The 20755-nt window shown below is 39.2% G+C and overlaps 1 long non-coding RNA gene across 1 annotated transcript in view; it reads right to left on the reverse strand.

The window, feature by feature from the left end:
* Nucleotides 1-20755, reverse strand: part of LOC147752270 (uncharacterized) — a 37444-nt gene that overhangs the window by 14084 nt on the left and 2605 nt on the right. The window lies entirely within an intron of this gene.

Raw genomic sequence — 20755 nt, forward strand, 5'->3', positions numbered from 1 at the left:
GATAGAGCTGTCCTCGCAAGGCCTTCTAGAAAATTTCCATTACAGGACTCCTTTCAAAATCATGCATTATACACAGCTGGTGGATCAACCGTAACAGGGATCGTGCTCCAAACACACGAGATAATTCACACCAGATATAGCTAGATGCCATAATTTGCAACTGACAGCTTTTTTTTTTTGCAGTCTCTACATTTTCCTTGAAACATTTTTATGCAAGTTATTTTTGAGGAAGAGCATATGAGTGTATTAAAGATATGCTTAAAGGACATTTTGCACTGACTAGAATTTGATCAGATAGATAGCTATTTGTTAACGGCCCTACGTATGTGTTGCACTATGTAAAGATTGTCAGAATTTATTTTAACCTACCTGCAAAAATCTAGAGTTGAGCAAACATCTAAAACTTTCTGATTGTAGCTAATACAGCTAAATAAAGGTTATAAGTAAAAAAAAATTATTAGGATCTTGACCTGAAATTTGAATTTTTTAAATCTCTTATGTGCACCATTTGCATCCAAACAGGTACAATAGATGACGCGGACGAGTGCCAACGGCAGATAGCAGTGCGCGTGTTTACGTTCCAAAACATCCTAGGACGCTTTGAAATTTCTAGCGGTGCGCAAACTCTGCATCTTTCACTTCTGCCGCTAACATCACCATGAAACCTGCACGGCTTACACTATGCCCCAGTTCATATGTACGATGTATAAGTAAAGTGTACTGTCTAAGCCTAAAAAATAGAGAAACACAAGGCCATACAACAAGGTTTTTAGGTCTTAGCGCGCAAGTTTCATAATTTCTATCTTTTTTAGTGCGGGGTGTTATGATCCATGTGCGCACGGTTTTCTTGAAAAGGTTCGTAATATCCAGGTCACCTGCATATTATTCCTCGAATAGCCTGTTCTGAGAAGAAGATAACTGGAGAGCCCATACCCGCCATGTTACCTGAGTTTTACTTGCATAGTCTTGCTTCGATTGTGTATCTGAGTTCTTCCTGGTGGCATTCGGTCTATGGAGTGCATGAGCACACCTGTCGGATTTCTCGAATCGGAACGGACCAAGAAATAATTTCGAAATTAGCATCCAGTTTATGAGATGCATTAATGTTTATATCTTGAAGAGTCGATCGCTAAGAAAAACCGAACATTTTTCGGAGAGAACTTGGGCGAACCGTGTTTTTATCATTTTCCTGTTTCTTTATTAGTCGAGGCTGCGGCTGAGAGTCGGTGGTCAGCCACTAACGTAATATCTATGCTCTATATGTTAGGCCATACATCTCTTCGTATCGTTTAGTTTTTTTAACATGCATATAACCTTCGAATTATCCATAATGCTTCCTAGACAGATGCAAAAAATACACTTGATAGTTCTAGGGTGATGCACTTATGTTATTCGCAACGTTGCAGAATTGATGCATCGAATAAAATGTAGAAAGCTGATCAAATTAACATGGACTTGCCTCCTCGTCGCTACAAGACAATGTTATGTAGCTTTTTTCCTATCGATGCCTGCTTGAAAGGCGTGTTCCAAAGGAGCTGACGAATCAATATGGTCTATATGAAAATAGGCCATATTAATTCTTCTTAGCGTCTACAGTGTTCGTACATCCAGATCGATTTTTGTGGATATATTTTAGCACATGGTTACTTAACGGTGATGCCCTTTTTCACAGGATCAGAAAACATCGTCCTCGAGACTGATGTTTGTGGCTACGTTTGTGACGTTAGTCAGCAACAGCAAATTAACGGAACGTAAAAAAGTAAATATAGGGGGACAGGATGAGATAAGGATGGAAATTGCTTACGTGGTAAAGTCCTAGTCACACTGCATAGAAATACTACATGGGCAATGAACTACATAAGCTTTATTGACTATGCAAAAATAGTGTACATGCACCATGCAACGGGACTTGAAGCAGCAGTCGTTAGTTGATTTAGTCAAAAATTTGCCTATCTAAAGCACCGCGCCGACAAAATGTACAAAACAGGCAAGGACATTTTTCCCTTTTCAGCTGCTATTATCTGCTTACTAAACTTAATTTAGGCTTTCATTTATTTACATTACATTATACATTCGAGAAATTGTCCCTACGTGATCCATAACTAATAGGAGAAACTACAAGCAATATGGACACGGTGCCTCGTAGTTTCTCTATAGTGCTTATATCAAGGTTGTGTCGCTTATAGCTACATGGACAATTTTGACAAGTGTAAAAGAACGAACTAGGCTTGAAAGCTGTGTATCTCTCAGTGCAAGGCAAAACCACATTAACTCGTTTCTGCTGTTGCTCTTCATGTGCGCACATGTGGTAGTTCGTCGCGAAGGTCTGCTGGTCAAGCTGTAGTAAACTTTCGGTTTTTGTCTTCACATTTCTTATTCTCAGGACTTTTCGTGTCAGCCTGGTGTTTCTTGTTCCTCGTGTCCACCCCTGGCCCAAGTAGTCGTTCCCCTGTCTTGTTGCTATGTATGACGAGATCTGTGTCCTTAGGATCAACGGCTTTATGTGAAGGCTAACGTCATCGATCGGTTGGACAGCCACCGGAGTGGAGTTGAGGCCCATTATTGTCGTTGCTCTTCGTTGCCGTTTTTCGTTTCGAGCTCCTTTGCCCTCCGCTTGTGGCCGTCGTTGTTTCCCGTGTTTGGAATGTTGCCATCAAGATAACGATATCCGGCCATCGAAAGGCATCGATCAAGACACTGTAGAGAACCGTACGTGAAAACCGAGCCAGGGGCAGCAGCTCACATCAAACGAGATCTGCTCGGTACGTGATTGCCATTTTGTCCCGCATTATTTCGCTCTAAAGGAAGGACGAACGAGCAACCAACGTATCGATGAGAATAACAAGTCGAGTTAGAGTTGACGGCGAGAGGGTTGGGGACGAGAGGCGGTGAGGTAAGGAGGTGCTGACTACGATAAGGGTGCCGCCAGTAGTCGTGTTAATGCTGTTAGTGATTAAGATCTGCTAATGCCTGTGTAGAACAAGTCAACAGACTCGGTAGAGTTGAATCCTAGCTTCTGCAATCCCGAGATACCATTGCAGAGGGTTTTCGTCGAGCCGTGCGTAACTCTAGCATTTTTCGCTACCGCAACGACGAGAGGTGCTTCAATAAAAAATTAATAAGAAACATAAGCCGTTGGAAAATTTGCAAAAATCGCTTGAACGCTCGGTAAAAAATAGAACACAACTTGCATTATTGTATATGCTATTGAATAAACTATAATAACTCTATATTTATACAGAACTCAAAGGACTATTTCTATCGCAAAGGACCAGAACGTTGGAAAGCATGTGCCTGCCATTGCTGTAACAAGCCTCATTAGTTGTTGCAATGTGTGTAAAATAGATGCTCACTGGGCCAACAGGTATAAAGCCACTACAAAAACGCTGGTAGTTGTTTCACATTAAATAAAGACTACATGCGTTTTCTGTTACCACTGAGTCAGTTCGAGTTTTGAGCCTCTTTTTCAGAAGAAGAAAACCTATTTCGTTTGGAGCTAGCATCGTAGCTCACAGTGTAACGACAGCATATCTGCCACATATGTAGGCGCATTTAAACAACTTGGCGAAATTACACTCATTTGGTATCCGTTTAGTTATCATGGTCCGGTTAGTTAGTCCTCTCCTCCTCATTTGACGCTAGGCTAGATAACAGTTGTTGCGGTTCTATCATTGATGTTACCGTCTAACAGTGTCTTTCTTCCTTTCGCCGGAGAATGTTCCCTGTTCCGACTTCCTGTTCGAGGTTGCATTTGTATATCTGAGTGCCGAAGCCTCTAAACAACACCGATTGCACGGCACTGAATCAGAAAATTGTGCTTGTACATAAAAAGAGCTGGAAATAGACAGAAAGTAATAAATCGTATCAAGTACCTATGCTGATAACGTCACAACCTTGTTTTCGATGTTACACTGCGAACGTAGGAAAAGACCCAGAATCTTTGAAACGGCCTAAACTACATTATGAAAGTCATCACTGTTTCGCGCTTGCAACAGTAGGCCAGTATAATCATGATTACTTGTAAATATTAAATTTTTAAAGAAATATTATGATCTTTAAATAAAAATTAAATTGAAATATCTCGACATACGACGCTGTGAGCGTTGTTGTCGCGCAACCTGGGCACACGGTTAGCAGCTAGAAATAGCTTTGATTATGATTTCTCACGAAAATCTATTAGTTCCATTTGCATTGAAATACGAACTAATAATAGCTATTTTGGTGTTAAGCTTTGTCGGGCGACCGTCATTCTGTCGTTGAAAAAAAAAACGAGTCCATTGTAGCGGTAAAAGTACATTAGAATTGCTTAAATCTCAGTACTGTCGCATATTAGATCGTAAAAATCTAAGGTGATCTTTAGATCGTGTGCCTTCTGTGACAGGCTCAAGGGTCCAGTGTAGTCTAATTATCTTCTAAAATTTATAAATAATCTTAACTTTGCTATTGTTTATTGGATCTCGCTACGCTTTACAGATACTAGAATAAATTAGCGCAGCAATAATATTATACACTTTCAAAAATTACCACTAATTTGTTTAACCGCTTACTTATTTACTTGGCCATGCATAAACACCGTTTTTCCAAAGAGACATTATTTTTTTTTATTTTAGCGTGTACGGTATTAATTTATAAAGCGTAAGTATTTCTTCAATCCATATCATTCTTCTTAGCATCATCGAACTTTAACGTACGCGGTATTTTGCCATTCTGTAGGCTCACGTATAAATGATGACTTTTCGACTGTTCGAAAACAATATTTGAGAAGCATAGTGACTACCTACAATCTGGCCTTTCTATAGTGGCGGCCGGTATTATAAACTATTCTTTTCTCTGAGGCTTACTCCGTCATCTACTCGAAAAGGACATCACCACTATACAATAGCATTATCATAGCACTATTATCATAGCATTTCGATAATGGAATCTATCATATTGAAACGCCCATTGAGCAAACCTTGTCGACTTTAACTAAAAACGACCCTTGAGTGAGCCAACAAAATAACTGTCTGAAGAAAATATCAACAACGTTCGACCGAAGGCTTTCAGCTCTAAAATCAGAAATTGTACCATCAAGTGTGTGCCATCAAGAACATTTCGATGGACCGTTCACTCAAAAGGAGACAACCGGTGTAGTACAAAATAACTAAAATATAACGAAGTACTTCTTTCGTAAACAATTGTTTTGACTGATATGGCATAAGCAATTTTAGAGAAGCAGACGACTGACGTTTACAGGTTCCAGAGCAAGCAACTTATTTCTCAATGCTTAGATGTAGCTTCCGCACTTCTGTGGAGTCCAAAAAATTTCTAACTAAAAGTACTCTAGATAGTAAATGGTTTTCTTTTCCGCGAATACAATTTAAGAAAGTTAATTCATGCAAAAATGACTTCGGGCACATTCTAAGAATTGAGCTGTTCTAGCCAGGGTCAATGCAACCTGTCGTGTCTGATTAGTCGACAACTAGCTCGGGATTTACGTAAACTGTCATTTACTAGGATCTGCTAGGTATTTAGTTGTTATCTTGGGATAACTAATAAATCTCCCCAACGCTAAACCCACAAGGTTTTAAATACAAGCTTTGAATGTCTATTCAATGTCCAAAGTGGCATAAGCGTTCTTGCATGTCGAGTCGTTACTTTGGAAGAACTGGTATTTGTCAACCTGTTATCCCTTGGATCCTGTAGCTCTCTTGTACCCAATTTGGAACTACTCAACACAATCTTTTTTTAACGAAAGCTCATACTAACACATATAAACACTTGCAGCAACAGTCAGTATCTCAAAGACGCCAAACACCATAAAAGCAAAGCTCCTATAGGTCTCTCAAACAAATAGACAAAACGTTTATCTGAACCCTTATTTCTTAGAGTCCAATACAGGTGTAAAATATTCGCTCCGTTAGCTTTTTGAGCCATGTCTCACGGCCCTTTCGTCTTGTGAAAAGACAGATTTTGATTGGAGAAAAAACAGCACGATAAACGCAATTTTTCTATTGTCCTCCAAAGAACTGCCAGACGTTCCATATAAACGTCAAGTGCAATCCAGCATAAGAAAATGTTTACAATACAAAAAGCCTACAAGCACGTGACCATAAAGCAACTTGTTTCAATACAATATGTTAAAACGCCTGTCTCCTTTTACACTTCCAATATCTAGCTTTGGACCCGAAAAAATAACGGTACCGCCTTCCGTCTTGTTGTTGTTTATTATAGTCGCTAACAACCCATTTTTTTGGCTAATCTTCAAGCTCAGAAGATCCTCCATTCGAGGCGAGTCGTTGCTTAAGTCAGACGGAATCGCTGATATTGTTTCAAAAAGCTCCGTTTTTATCGCCTTATAAAATAAGCCCAAGAGTGTAGTGTCGTTCACGACGGCGTACACATACGGAAAGTACTTCCCGGTTGTCAAGATACCAAGCAGATTCTGACGTGTGCTCCGGGAGTGTCAAACGGCCCGGGAAATAAAACGCACTGGAGCAAATTCGAACGAGACGCGCGATAACTTTTGACAATCAGGCAGGCGACGCTCTGGGCCGTGTTGCAAAAACGCGATGATGCTATATCTATCAAGCTGTTGTCGAACTCGAAAAAATCTGCAATTGCGACGGTGTTCGCCGCCCGTCGTACATCAAAAGTTCCGGATTGCCTTAGGCACAAAGAACTCAAAGCAAAGTAAGAGGTGGTATAGAATTAGTCATATATATATATATATATATATATATATATATGAATATGTTTGTCACTAAAAAAATGCATGGCCGCTATGAGTAAAGGAAAGCTGTCTTCTTTTTTTTTGGCTGTGCAACAACCTGAGCGTCACCTTAGTCTTTCACTTTCGCTTTTTAACCTTATGGCTTTCGGATTATCCATCCACTGGGCAGGTTTGCTTGCCTAATAAGAGCGGTAGTATCTTTACGCTGAAGTCCGTACTAGCCCCTATATTACATTTATTACAGAAATATTTCAGGAAGTACCGACTCTTATTTAAACACGTTATCTAGCTTGGCTAAAGGAATAAAGATAACTCGATTAAAATTAACCATACTATTTCCATACGAAACAGTCTTCGAAAACAATTCATGAAGATTTACTATTCTATATATCCCGATATAAAAATTTGAAAATCGTGCTTATATATCTAAACTGTGATTGTTATTTCCGACGTTGAGCAACGAAAGATTATTGTAAGTAAAATGTTTGAAATCGAGCAGTACCAATAGCTGAAATCATATATTAATGAACTGATATAATTGAAGTGCTTTCTAGGTAGGTATCACGTGTAGCAGCGGGGATTTTTCGATTGCTTCAGCGAATCTTTACTATTATCCGATACTTACCTGCGTCTGTTCTCATCTCGGGGAAGTGATGGGGCACCTGGTTTCTCCAGGCAACATCAGAAGAAATGTTTTTTGTATTTTTGTATCTTCCAAAAAGAAGAGCGTTTGCCAAAAAAGAGAACCCGATAAAGGTGGCTGTAAGAACGGACAAGAAAGAGAATCCAAATCGGATGGCTTTAACCTTGAAACACTTCGATCGTTTTTTGACTAAGTATATATATATATATATATATATATACTTAAAAATTGTACCACAATAATATGTGTGGTACAATTTTTAAGTATATTTTCCACTCTAAATTGAAATCCTGTTACAGAGGACATTTATCTTGCTGCTCAGAAAATCTTACGAGTGATGGTCTTATGCTTTGCTTTGTTTCCTCAGGAATGCTGTATCGACGAAGCTCAGCCCGATGAGAAACAGATTCTGACCTTATTAAGCACGCTGGGGACGTAACCTAATATTATTTTAGCTTGGCTTGCGGGTAGACAGATTGGCCAACGTTTTCCGCTACGTGAAAGTGTATTACATATTATTATACTTTCAATTCTAATTATAGTTGTGCTCCATTATGACAGCATGTCTTTTTAGATTCTATAAGCATTTCCAAAGTAATTGGAGCCATTTAGACTTCGTCTGGGGGGCACGCGCTTAAAAGCTCTTGTGTAACAACCGCCATATCAGGCACTGCGATGACTCTTTTGATCTGCTTTGCTTTGTGTAACGGCATCGGCTGCTGAGCTGGGGCAGCGGTAATGGGGATTATGGCCTGGCCATCACCATTTTGGGTCAAGTGAGGCAAACTGCCATCATAACAATCATCATAACGGTTTCGAAAAGACGGGCGATTCTGAAGAAAACTGAGGATAAGGTTTGTGACTTTCCTGAAAGCATTCTGATGAGAGATTTCCAAAAACTAAACAAAAAGGAAACTTCAAGTGCTTCGCTGCAGCAAGATAGAATCTAAGTATTTATGCTAAACTATTATAGTTTATTTGCAATTTTTTATCATTTTTCATTATCGGCAAAAACAGTTTTTTTTTTTCTGCTTTTCCAATGTGGACTCGTGAGAGCTAAGAAAAATGATTGATTTAAAAATTTGAGGTATTAAAAGCACAACTTTTGGTTGCAGTGGCAGCTTATTGTGAGTGAGAATGCTTGATATTTTTGAGCAACTGGACTCAGATACAAATACAAATACAAAGTAAAGCTTATAGAGAAAATTTACCATTTCAAATATAACAAGTGTCAAATCTACGACCTGTATTCATTTTTCCCAATCTAAATCCCTCCGAAAAAAAAGCAGCGTCCAGTTGCCATGCAACATCTAAAACCTTCCTGCCGGATATCGTTGTGGAGCATAAAGATAGGATATAATAACGCATATGTTAATGGGGCGTAGTTTCTCATTCTGTCTATGACCCGGACTCAAATGCTATTTTTGTGATGTTTTCGTAGAACTTCTCAGTCCAGAACGAATGCTCGGTTTACCGTGTCTATGATTAGGTTTTCCTTTTCGATTTATAAAGTCAAGGTTATCGTCCTCTCCCGAATAAGGACGTTAAGACGAATGCAGAATTTTCTAGTGATAACAGTTTAGCTAGTGTTTTACCTCGTTGATCGTTCGACATTGACCCGCATGTTTACTATGTCCATTACCACACTATCTTGTAATTTTGCTTGTATCAACAACCCTTCTAGCAAGGTCGTTCAATTATGGAAAACAGCGTAGTATTAGTCCACGTATGGCGTCAGTTGAAGGACAGAATATTTAAAAAAAAAAAAAAAAAAAAGTCAATCAGAAATTGCGAGCCGTCATTTGTTACTATTACGTAAAATATATTTTTGTTTCTGGAGCGAATAAATGTTTGACAGTTTTTCAGGTTAGTGTAGTACTTTAGTGTAGTACTTTTACTACTAGTGTAGTACGTTGTGTTCATCGGTAATATATATAGCCATTTCAAAACTTCAAGTTTTGTTTTTTTCAGTATTAAAGTCATAACCTGACCAGGTGTTAACTACCTTTTGATGTCCTGCTACTATATATACTGACTCTTCTTTCAGTCTTAAATACTGACAGGAGTAATGTATAATTTTTTAAAAATAATAGTTGTACATGAAGTACATGAAGCAGGCGCCTGTATATAATTCGTGGTTCAGGACATTGATTTCAAAATGGGTGACAACGTGGCGGTTTGTCCGGCCCGACTCGACTCCTTTCAGCTATATTTCTCGTCGTTCTCGCGTTAAAAAAATTGTCGTCTACCTCGACATGCTTCTGCTTCGACTTCCCGAACAACCCAAACTGTCGGCTGTCAGAAGTCCAGAGCGAAAACCCAGATCTCTGATGAGCACCAAGATGTCGGTAAGCAGGTAAGGTCAATTACTTAGCTGCTTTCCGTACGATAAAAGCCTAAAGGCACACTTTAAAAAAGAGATCTTCACTTGATTGAGAAGCTTTGCCTACCTGAATCTGAATCCACCCAAATCACATTTAGCCCGTTAACCGTTACCGGCGCCACATCCACGTATAATACTCGGAACACTGTTGCGAGGGAAGGGCAGTTTGCGCTTCTCAAATAATACGATGTGATTAACGCTTTTCCATGATGTGGAAGATCCACCCGCAACGATTAAAAAATATAAGAGGCTCAGAACAGACCCAGAGGCCCACAAGATACTAGAATCGAATCTATCGACATATTGAAAGGGAGATCCAGCGGAAAAAAGCGTACCAGAAAGCTGCAACACTACCTTCCCTTCCGAATTTTACGGTCTCTGCCTAATCTAGGTTGACCATTGCTTCTATTCAGTTACCGTCAAATGAAGCGCAGCCAGGGCCTGCTGCATCTGGAATCCTCCAGGCCGGCAATAGATTACTAAGCTATCCACGTAAAGATTAATTTCCCTATCTCTCTGTTAATAATGTGAACCTTCTGTAATAAATAAATTAGGAGATTTGGCTACGGGCACGAAATCGAGGACTAGCATCTTTCTCACGATCTTAGGATAACGTTCAGAGACGTGAGTACTTGTCCAAGATTAATCGTGAGAAAATAGTTCTGTTCGATTAATATTAGGCCTGTCACAATCACATCGTCTATATAAATAACGCTGTGTTCAAAACTCCGTATTGTCATAGCCATTACTTGTAGGAATACGGCTGAAGCACACTATATGGCAAAGGGTTTCCTATTATAGCGAAATCGTCCCTTTGGTTTATCTAATACTAGTAGACGCCATCAACAGACGAGCTCCCACTCTATTTAGTTGGTTTCGCTCTATTTAAACACTGTTTATGAGACATAGAGTATTTGCCGATATAATTTTGCAGACAATCACTAAAGACTGATACATAATTATGGCGATCGTCCAAAGATTTATTCAGATCAGTTTTTTCTACACACAGTCTACGACCCCTAGATTCCTCTTAGTAGCTATTACTGAAGTAGCGAAGTGTAAATGAGTCGTCGACTCTAAAGCGCAACCGCTAGCTGAATGATCTAACTCGACCTCAAATTTAGGTAGCACTTCAGGAAAGACTGGCTGTTCGAGACGCTATGCGTCCGAATGTACATACGTAGACATAACTAGACGTCTATTGTAGACAAAAATATACCTTTCCTCAGTTGTTTAGCATTGGGTTTATGTAAGGCGAAACGTATCTCTACTATATTTGTCTTTTATCTAAACTCATCTATAGACTTATTCCTTAAAATTACCCTATCTTTCCTTCAATTCTACAATGTAACTTTTAACTAATTTCATTGTATAGTTCCAATATGTAACCAGCAAACCTGGATCCCCGAACTTTTGCATTTTAGCTGCCGTTAAACTGGATAAGTTGCGCGGAAAAATCGCTTCATTAACGATGATCATTTCAAGCTGAATGGAACACGAACGTATCCAAACCGTGTTTTGCAGCGGTGCTTTGTAGCTATGTGTCCGCTTTCTCAGAAATCTCTTCCACATTCCCTCTTATTAGATACCGATACTGGATGATCAGATAGCAGACGATATTGAATATATGGTTTTTGGCGAATAGCCCAGCGTTTTGTTTGTATGGCAGCTTTCCGTGCCAGTAATTTCTAGCAAAAGAAACGTACAAACATGATGGTAATAACGATGAACATTTCCTTATAGTTCTGTTGCTTCTTTGTGCTAAGGGTTTGATCTACCTCAGTCTTGTTCATGCGTATGTGCGGCCTCATTAATTGTGCATGATGTCCTTTTTCAGTTAGGTATGCTGCTCACTGTGATCATGCGGGAGTCTATTTGTTTGCGACATGCTTGTCATTAAAAAGCTTCAAAGAAACGTGACACATTTCTTCATGTTCTAAATTAAATAAGGTCAAGTGTTATACGTGGAAGTTGATGTTATCTATTACGATAAGTTATACGTACATGAAGGGATAGACATTTACTCGATATTGACACTTCTATTTGTACATACGTGCCGCCCATATCGCCGCCTAATCGTACTGTGTTTTGGAACTCTGCAGTCACACGCAATAAACAAATCAAGAGAACAAATGGGTCACTGTAGCCAAAGCAATATCGTTTCAATTGAGTTTATTGATATTTGTGAAATTATTTTTATTAATAGGATCATATTGTAAAGCTAGGCATTTTGAATATTAAATTTTATAGCTTGTTAAAAATATTGCTTGTATGATTTCCGGTTTTCCGGCGGACAGTGTTGGCATTATTATTATTATTATATAAAAGACATTATTCCAAAAGGCTGTTGATAAAAACCATTGGCCAACTATAAATGCGAACAATCGTTGTATTTGAATGACGGATAAATTCGTAATTTATTGATTTTTTTTTAATTCTATAATTGGGATGTACGCACGTCAAGGAATACATAAAGCTTGTATAAATAATTCAGAATTTTTAATATTAAATCTATAACAAACCAAAATAAATAGACAGGTTTTGAATTATATGTAGTTGCTCCTTGTTAAATCATACCTGATACGATATGATAGGATGTGTATTTTTTAAAAATCCTAATAGAAGAACACATTCAATTGATAATCAAGGACTGCTGTTTGCGGTGCCTATTTTCCTTCCATTAACGAGGACAATTAATGATAAAAGCCAACTCATTAAGCGTATACGTAGAGAGAGGTGCGGCGCCTAACCTGTGTACCGTAATCAATAGCGTAGCACTATATAATGCCACTGAAAGAAAAACAAAGAATCTATTGGATAGGCATAACGGTAATAAGGCTAACGATCGCTGGGTTCACTCCAACTTTGTGACCTCACTACCTAACCGTAAAAGCCACTTCATGGAGTCTATTCATGTAGATATTTTTATTCGCCCCACTTGACCTTAAAGCCCCAAGAACAGTCGTGGTGGTCAACAACTTAAGCTCATGCCGAGCAGGGATGGTCGCATGTGGGGGGGGGGGGGGGGTAAAGTTGAACTCTCTTCACTGTCACTGCCAGAAAGCGCTTTCTCCAATAGCGGCCGGCCAAAAGATAAGAAAAAAAACATTACTAAAGACAAAAATAGTGAGCGAAACGTCCAGCTTCAGAGAGGCTTGATCTAAAACGAGACCCTGTAGAAGTAGCAGCTCTTTTGAATGGCCACCTTCGACGATGCCACTCTGACTATAATCGCTGCTAGCACTTCTGAAGGCAATGCTGCGTGTGTGGGTGTGATAAAATGAATTTATTCCATGAATAGCTCGGCTTGAAAAAGTACCGTCCTTTACCCTTCAAGTCTTCGTACAAAGATCGTCACTAACAGCCTTTTGGCTCACATCGAAGTTCGCGTGCTATCTTCAAGTTCGAAAGAGGAGAGTGTCGAGAAAATCAAATGAGTGAAACAGTTTATTGTGGGCTGGTGTGATTTTGCTCTGTGGGTCTAGCATGCGGAGCCCAGATTTTTGTCCCCAGTGCCAGTTGGAACATAGTTCTTAAATTGTACACAAATAACTGTTTACTATGAGAATACGCTTAAATAAGCCTTTTGTACGTATGTTCGTGTAAGCTCTCATTCAGAGCAAAATGTAGTCTAAAACTTGAACCCACGAGAAAAAAAAATAATGATATTAGATAAAATCAATACGATGGAAAATAAATAAAGAGGCAACCGTCCTTATTGTTTATCTCAGCATTTTGAATTGAATCGAAAAGCTATCTTTGATTTTTAAGTTGTTTTTCAGGAGAACGGCCCTGCTAATTTTCGTGCTAGTGAAGCTTTTTACGGCAATCTTGCCTTTCTGCCGCACTGTACTATTGACCAACGTTCTAGCGTCTCTCTAGATATACTTTATGTTTGAAGCACACCCTATTTTCAAATTGTTTTAACGATATCGAACATTTTTATTTACTCCGTCTCAAGATGTCAATGCATTTTTCATGTGTGGTTGTTTATGATCCGAATGAAAAAAAAAATTTAGCATTTTTACAGTTATCGCTCGACCTCAAAAAAATAAGAGAGATTCAATATTCTATTGCAGCATGCCCACAGCGTAACGCGAATAGAAGTATCAATATAGATTTCGTTGGGCCAATATACAACGGCTTAGCGGATCTTTTTTTTCCCACTGGCAATGGGCTTCAGCTAAGCCAACGCATCCCTCACCTTGTCTGTGTGTGCCTATGTATGGAAACAGGTTAAATAACAGAATTTTAAATTAAGAAAATTCTCTGTTGGCCGCAAGTATCGTATAAATATCGTATGTTGGCTTACATGGTTTCCTTTAAATGGTTTTCATGCTAACTCGGTTAATGTCCATACAGATTGCGCAGAATCATCTGTTGTACGCCGTCAATCAGCAACTCGAAAAGGGAACTTCAAAATCAGATACAAACGATCGTGAAATATCATGAAAAATCGTCCGATCATACGTTGAGAATCGAAAGGAGACATCTATAGAATTTCACTGTAACAAGAGCTGAATGAAATAGCATTGATACGAAATAAACATTATGAAACTGGGCAGCTTATTTTTTACGCTTAACAATGGCACAATGGTAAAGCATCTAGTCATCTGGATGAAAGTACAAAGCCCAAAGCGGAATCGTGTTGACGAATCCCTTTCATTCTATTATAAGGTGAAGTGTTTTTCAGAAAAATATAACAGGACAAGACGGACATAGTCATCTGCTGCGCAGTTAGACTTATGACGCTCGATGTCAATGTTGATCTAGTTAGGCAAAGCAGCGATTGGTAAGAGAGGGTCTGGACTTCATTTCTTCCTACCTGATTTAGTATATTGGAGAAGAACAGGGCCAGTACAGGCTGAAGAAATAGCCAACAGTCGAGTCAGAAAATACGCTGTACAGTCAAGTTCAATTCATATCTAATATCTTATCATTTTTAATTTGGCCATTTAGTCTTAATTAGATTATTAAAAACAATGCCAGTCAACTATTTTGATAAGGCTGTGGGGTTGATGTCGACCTATAGGCAGCAACTGCACAGAATGCTCTTAATAGAAACTTCTTCACTGCTACACATTCTCATCGTATGAACTCGTATGCTCGCCAGGCAAAAACAATTTTGTCAACAGTACGATGGAATTACAAATAAATGTAGGAACGATACAACAATGTCTTCTCATAGTGCCCCTCAAAACCTAAAGCTCTATTTGTAAGAACGATATAATAGCGGAAATTTAATCTGAAAGTTTTCAAGGGATAACCTGAGTATTTCGTGATGTATGAACGCCTGCTGTTTGTAAGAGACGCTGACAACATATTCATCCAGCTTGTCCTAAACAGGCCACAGCGGTGTCATCATCTAACATCCATTTTCATAATCTAAAAAGGATGAAAACTGGTTTCCTGCTTACAAACAAAATCTGTAAACAGCTAAATCATGTGCAAAATAGGCTAAGTATAACTTAGAGCATAATAACTTGAAAGCTGACTACTTGTAACCTAAGGCCTTCCGCATCGGCTTCTTTCGAAGGTTATATCGATCTCAAGTCTTTTCATATTAACAAAACAATAGGGTTCAGCTGAGGTGCCAGCTAGCCTTGCTGGCTCCCAATAACCTCCGATTATACCAGATGCTGGAATACAAGTTTTTCAGCGAAGACAAATAAGAGAGGTAGGATTTTCTGTATCCGATAGATTATTATTTGCAATTTTATTGGGTCAATTGTAATTGGAAATCAACCATTCCAGCGGACATTAACAATGAGGACAAGAAGTTTTACGATCGATCGGTCAACTTGTAATTTTCTCCTCTTTATTACACAGTAAGTATAGTAATACGTTGAAATTAATACGGATAGTAGTAGGATTGACTCAACGTGGCCATTGCGAGTTACGTATCATAAACTGGTATTATATCGTATTTATCGCAAAATTGCCTATCTGTAAAATGACGGTTTGAGACGAATGTTTTAGATTTCAACGTCCGTTTTAGAAGCAAATTCGTTTATTCTATGGGAACGTGAAAAACCTGATTTCGGAAGCGTCACGCGTGACAAACAATTTACCATCGAAAAATAGAACTTCTAAAGAGGAAACCAAGTAATCGTTGCTGGAGAAGAAACCGATCCGGGTCGGGCGGCCCTTGGGAAATAGCGCTATTATGAGTCAGCACTTTTTGAGATGGTTTCGTACGACCTGACACTGCAGCTTCGGTGTATTTAGCCCAAAAAAAAATGACGAACCTAATGGGACTTTTAAAACTTTACACAGCCCAGAAATCATCTAACGAAGTATAGATGACGCATCTCAGAAAACGACCTAAGGGAGCAATAGCTACACTAATACGAGATCATATAAAGATAGCATAAGAATTTTGCCATATCGGATACCTTTTTGTGTGGAAATTAATCCCTTTATGAACAAGTCATGTTTTCACCTCATTCGCTTGTCGAAATTCGAGAATATTCTGTGCCTGTTTTAGATGGGGCAAAACACATTCAGTTCACTTCTGCGTGGCCTTGTATGGCATCCAAGATGTCTTGAATACCTCTTTTCTAATTTCGAGATTTTTTTTCAAGCTGAATTATCTTCGAAGCATGTTACCATAATTTCTAATTGGCCATAGATGGTATTATACTATAACGCATATGGTGACTAGTTATTTTTGTTTCGTTCGAATGCAACCTCTTGTTTTGTTCGATTCGATTTACTTGCTTTACGTGGGGTAGCAAAATCTTCGAATTGTGGGCAACGGTGGAGCCAAAAAAGAATCAAGGTCGACTCATAGGAATAACTTGACTTCTGTGTTTCTGTTCCTTATGTCAGCACTTTCGATAACTGGAACGAACTTATTAGCCTAGGTCAATGAATCATGGATCGAATATTAAATTGAAAAAGTTTTTAATATTTTGGCTCATACATGTAAGTACTATTACAGTGTTTATCCATACTACGGCACGACAGCCCACTGACTAGGAATCTTTCTAAAGATCATGACTGTTTTACGTTGAACAATTTCAATCCACTATATAATTACTTCTACTTGATAATCCCTGCTTCTTAAGTTATAGCTTAAGTGTATAATGAAATGATAATTAGAAAAACTTTGTCTGTTTGGCAAAGCAATCTTTTGTTTTTTGAGTTTAATTAACCGGGCTATACGACTGCTTGATAACACTGTCGTCATATTCTCATCAATTAAAAATATAAGGTAAGTGCATGATATCAGTAGCATCATATTAGCAGTGTCAAGCTTTGCTTGATTCCTCAAAGAGAAAGCTTCAGAAACGTCGTTTCTTTTTGTTTTGCGAAATACTAAGTACGTACTCAGTTGTGCTCATAGAAGTTCCTTTCTCCTTCCTACTGAACCCTTGCTGTGCCATATCGTAACGTCAGCTCTAGCTGCACAAGCAGAAAGGGCCAAAAGCGTACAAAAAAAAGTAAAGCTAGCTTGTCTTCATACCGCTACTACTTCTGCTACAGCCACCATGACCGGACTTTTAACCTTTGGACTCACGAAAACTTTGCGTCATTCAGTTTCTTGATGAAACCTCGCTGCTCAAACGAAGGAGCAGCAGAAACTCCATAAAACTTTTCTATAACACGACGCCTACAACGTCATAACGTAGTAATGAGCCTGAGCATCGTTCGCGGGTGCTCACGCTTCAAGTTCATTCGTAGTCCGTATGCGGACGTAAGAGAAGATGCGGCTGATTGACGCAGATTACTGACGAAGGAAAGGCCTCGGTCCAGCAAATTGTTGCTATTGGAGACAAGTTAGGATGCAGCATCTCGCAAACGTACGATGCCTTTAAGTCTTGTCACTATATTTACTAGGGTACAGAGCCACGTCTAGCTTTGCGGGCGCGCGACATTCGCAGGCGTTGACAGGTACCGGAAACCGCTGGCAACCCAATGAACGGACGAACGAACAGTAAAGCGGTTTCCCGCTTAAGAGCATGAATCAGCTTCTGGATTTATCGGAACCTTTTCAATAGGAAGGTCGGATTGAATGAGCTATGAACGGCAGGGTCTATTCACTACATTGACTTTCCAGGCCCTCGACACGCCGCATGCAGAGGCAGCATTGGCACACGACAGAGATCTCTTAGCTGGCTTTGTTGAGCACGGCAGCAGTGTAACGGAAAAGTTTCCCTTCGATTCATTTGCAACAGCAGCACTGATGAACTACAGCAGGCGAGAAGGACGGGACAGTCAGAAACACAAAACGAAGCTAAGAGAGAAAGAAACAAACCTACTGGCCATCATTGAATAAGTGTTAAAATGGCTTAACAATCTATATGTTTGTTCGACGCGTATAGCTGTCTATAGTATCCTCGCCTCTTGCGCTACCTACGAGAGATGTGCTGATTGAAACAGAATAAAAAATGTATAGGGGCTTAGCTTTCAACTTTTACCGCTAAATTATGACACAGGCACATTTTGAGTACAGTAAATATTGGTTAGTAATCATTTGTTGAGTTTACATTATGTAATCCACCATAGTTGAGCAAATCAGCAAAATGCAATAAAGCTTGATAGGTTGCATCCCTTCTTGTGATGGTTCATGAGTTCATATTCAAATGTCTTTAAGGACCGTTATTTTAAACTTAGTGTACAACTAAAACAAAGGCGAAGGCACTAAAGCAAATAAGGCCACTGATCCTACCTTCGGATCAAACAGGTTTGAATTATCGAAATAGTATTACCAGCGCCTGATTGAGTCTCTCAATCAACGTCATCTTTGTTTAATGTTAATTAGTACACGAAAAACAGCATTTTGTGCATAATTCAACTGTCCTCTTCTTTTTCTAATAAGGGTTATCCTCAAAGCCATGGTATAATCTCTATATGCGCTGTACATTAATCAAGCGCACATCAATCTTCGTAGCACTGTTCCTATCTATTGCTATTAAAATAACAGATGGATTACGGCGCGAATTTTTTTTTATGATTACTGAGGTCGTTCACAGTAGATCACTAGATGAATTGCTTCTTGTCAATCGTGTATCCAAACCTATTGCGTTTTGCCTATCATTTGACATACGTTCCTGGACCAGCGTTCATCGGCCTGCCATCACGAAGATCATACCTAACGATTGTTTCGTACAGTATAGAACATACTATATTCGTATTCTTCGATCGAGGCAGCAGCTTCATTAGAAACAACAGCAGGACCGGCGTGCATATCAAACTGCATATACTTCACTTTTAAATGAAAGATAGGCCTTCTAGTAGATTCATTTTATGCTATGCATCAACTTAGTAGAGCTATGACTTCTGGAGACATCCCGCTTTTTTCATTCTACCGCAGCCTTAATAACAGTATCTATCAACACCGGCGGATCCTACCCGTGGCGACATCCTTATCTACAATGCTAACAATGAATATGATAATGAATATAATAATATTGCCACGAGTGTTTCTTTGTTTCGCTGGTGTGGTGGATGCTCTTCCCTTTCATCGCTATCTATACCTGTTCTGTACCATGCAAAAAAGTATCTAGTGATAGTTCGATCAACAGCGTATCGTTAATTCCACCGCTCAGATCATCGCTACCCACGAACGCAGAATAGCTTGTATTTATTCGCCCAATGGAGCAACAGCACGTTCAGGTAGGCAAAACAGTGTCCTTGGAAAGCCAATCGATCGTCTGCCGATTGGCCGTCTCATTTTTGCCGCTGTGTTAAGGAATACAGCGGACTGTTTTGAGTGTTCGTCACTAGCGGTAACTGTTTTGTCACTTATATTGAGAGGCAACATGCAGGACACCACGAATACCTGAGATGAACCCACCTTATGTTATAACAATATTGGCTGTAACCATCAGTGGATATTTATTGCTGCCCATCTACGATGTCCAGTTGGAAAACAAAGACATTCTACTATGAAAAATCATTTCTCAACAGTAAGAGAATGAGAAAATTTTGAAAAAAACTTAGCTTTAAAAGGAAACCCTTATGATGAAGGCTCGACTGGTCTTCCATAGCTGACAAAATCTATAATAAACCGCAACTTAGATCTCGTTGCGAGGCCCTTGACGTTTGAAATTGGATAAAAATTCTTGACGTATGCGCGTAACCGATAGGATCCGTCTAGCTTTTTACTAGGCTGATCCTAGTTCTGCTCTAGTTCTGATCTTAACATTCAACTTACTAGACTCTAGCTTGAAGCAACGATTTAGAGTAAACATAATTTTTAGATTGCATAAAGCTATTGATTTTAGACATTTCACAGTTAGCGTAGTCCACTTGAAACGAAGCCCAAATGTTAGTGGACATGATAAAGAGTTCATTAAGGCTTCTCAATGTTGGAAGTGCTATCACAAGTTCGAATATGTCAACTCTGTTTCAGCAGCCTGCAGCTTGCTTCGCCTATACGTGTATAGGCTGTCTTTTTTAGGCAGCCTAGGGTGTCTTTTTCTACAAGGTATTCCAGTAATGATGTCATTAATTCTTGTCTAGAATTTTCAAGTAGATTTAATTGTCTTCATCAGTGCATACACGGAATAAAATATGGCATCGAGCTAGACTGAGCTCTGCTAGCCCTACGACACGTTGTATAATCATAGTTAATCGCAATAGTTTCTCTCTATCGTAAACAAACTAGCCCACCGATTGTTACCTACGCGCTACGTTTGCGGTCTTTGTGTTACTGTTAGTATTTGTTAAAAACGTTAACAAACAAGACACTGCCCCTTTCCCGGAGAACGTCCTAAAAGCTGTGATGTTTGACATTTTTTTTTCTGAAAAATGCTCTATGCTTACTTCCGTAACGGCACGAAGGCAAGACAAGCCAAAGTCAGGTCGTAGTTCTGGTTCACACGTTATCATCAGTATTGTTACTTTTATTTCGATACTGTTATCAGATGCAGTGTTGTTGGATGAGGGGCAGGTCTCTCTCGCCTTTGAAATTCAGAACGGTTTTTGTCAACCGGCATCGATCGTCAGCAACAGCTTCTTTTATCTTCTCTTTGTTAGGTGGACCGGCAAACGAACGGGATAGTGTGTG

Source organism: Varroa jacobsoni, unplaced genomic scaffold, assembly GCF_002532875.2.
Source record: "Varroa jacobsoni isolate VJ856 unplaced genomic scaffold, vjacob_1.0 scaffold_1376, whole genome shotgun sequence".
NCBI lineage: Eukaryota > Metazoa > Arthropoda > Arachnida > Mesostigmata > Varroidae > Varroa > Varroa jacobsoni.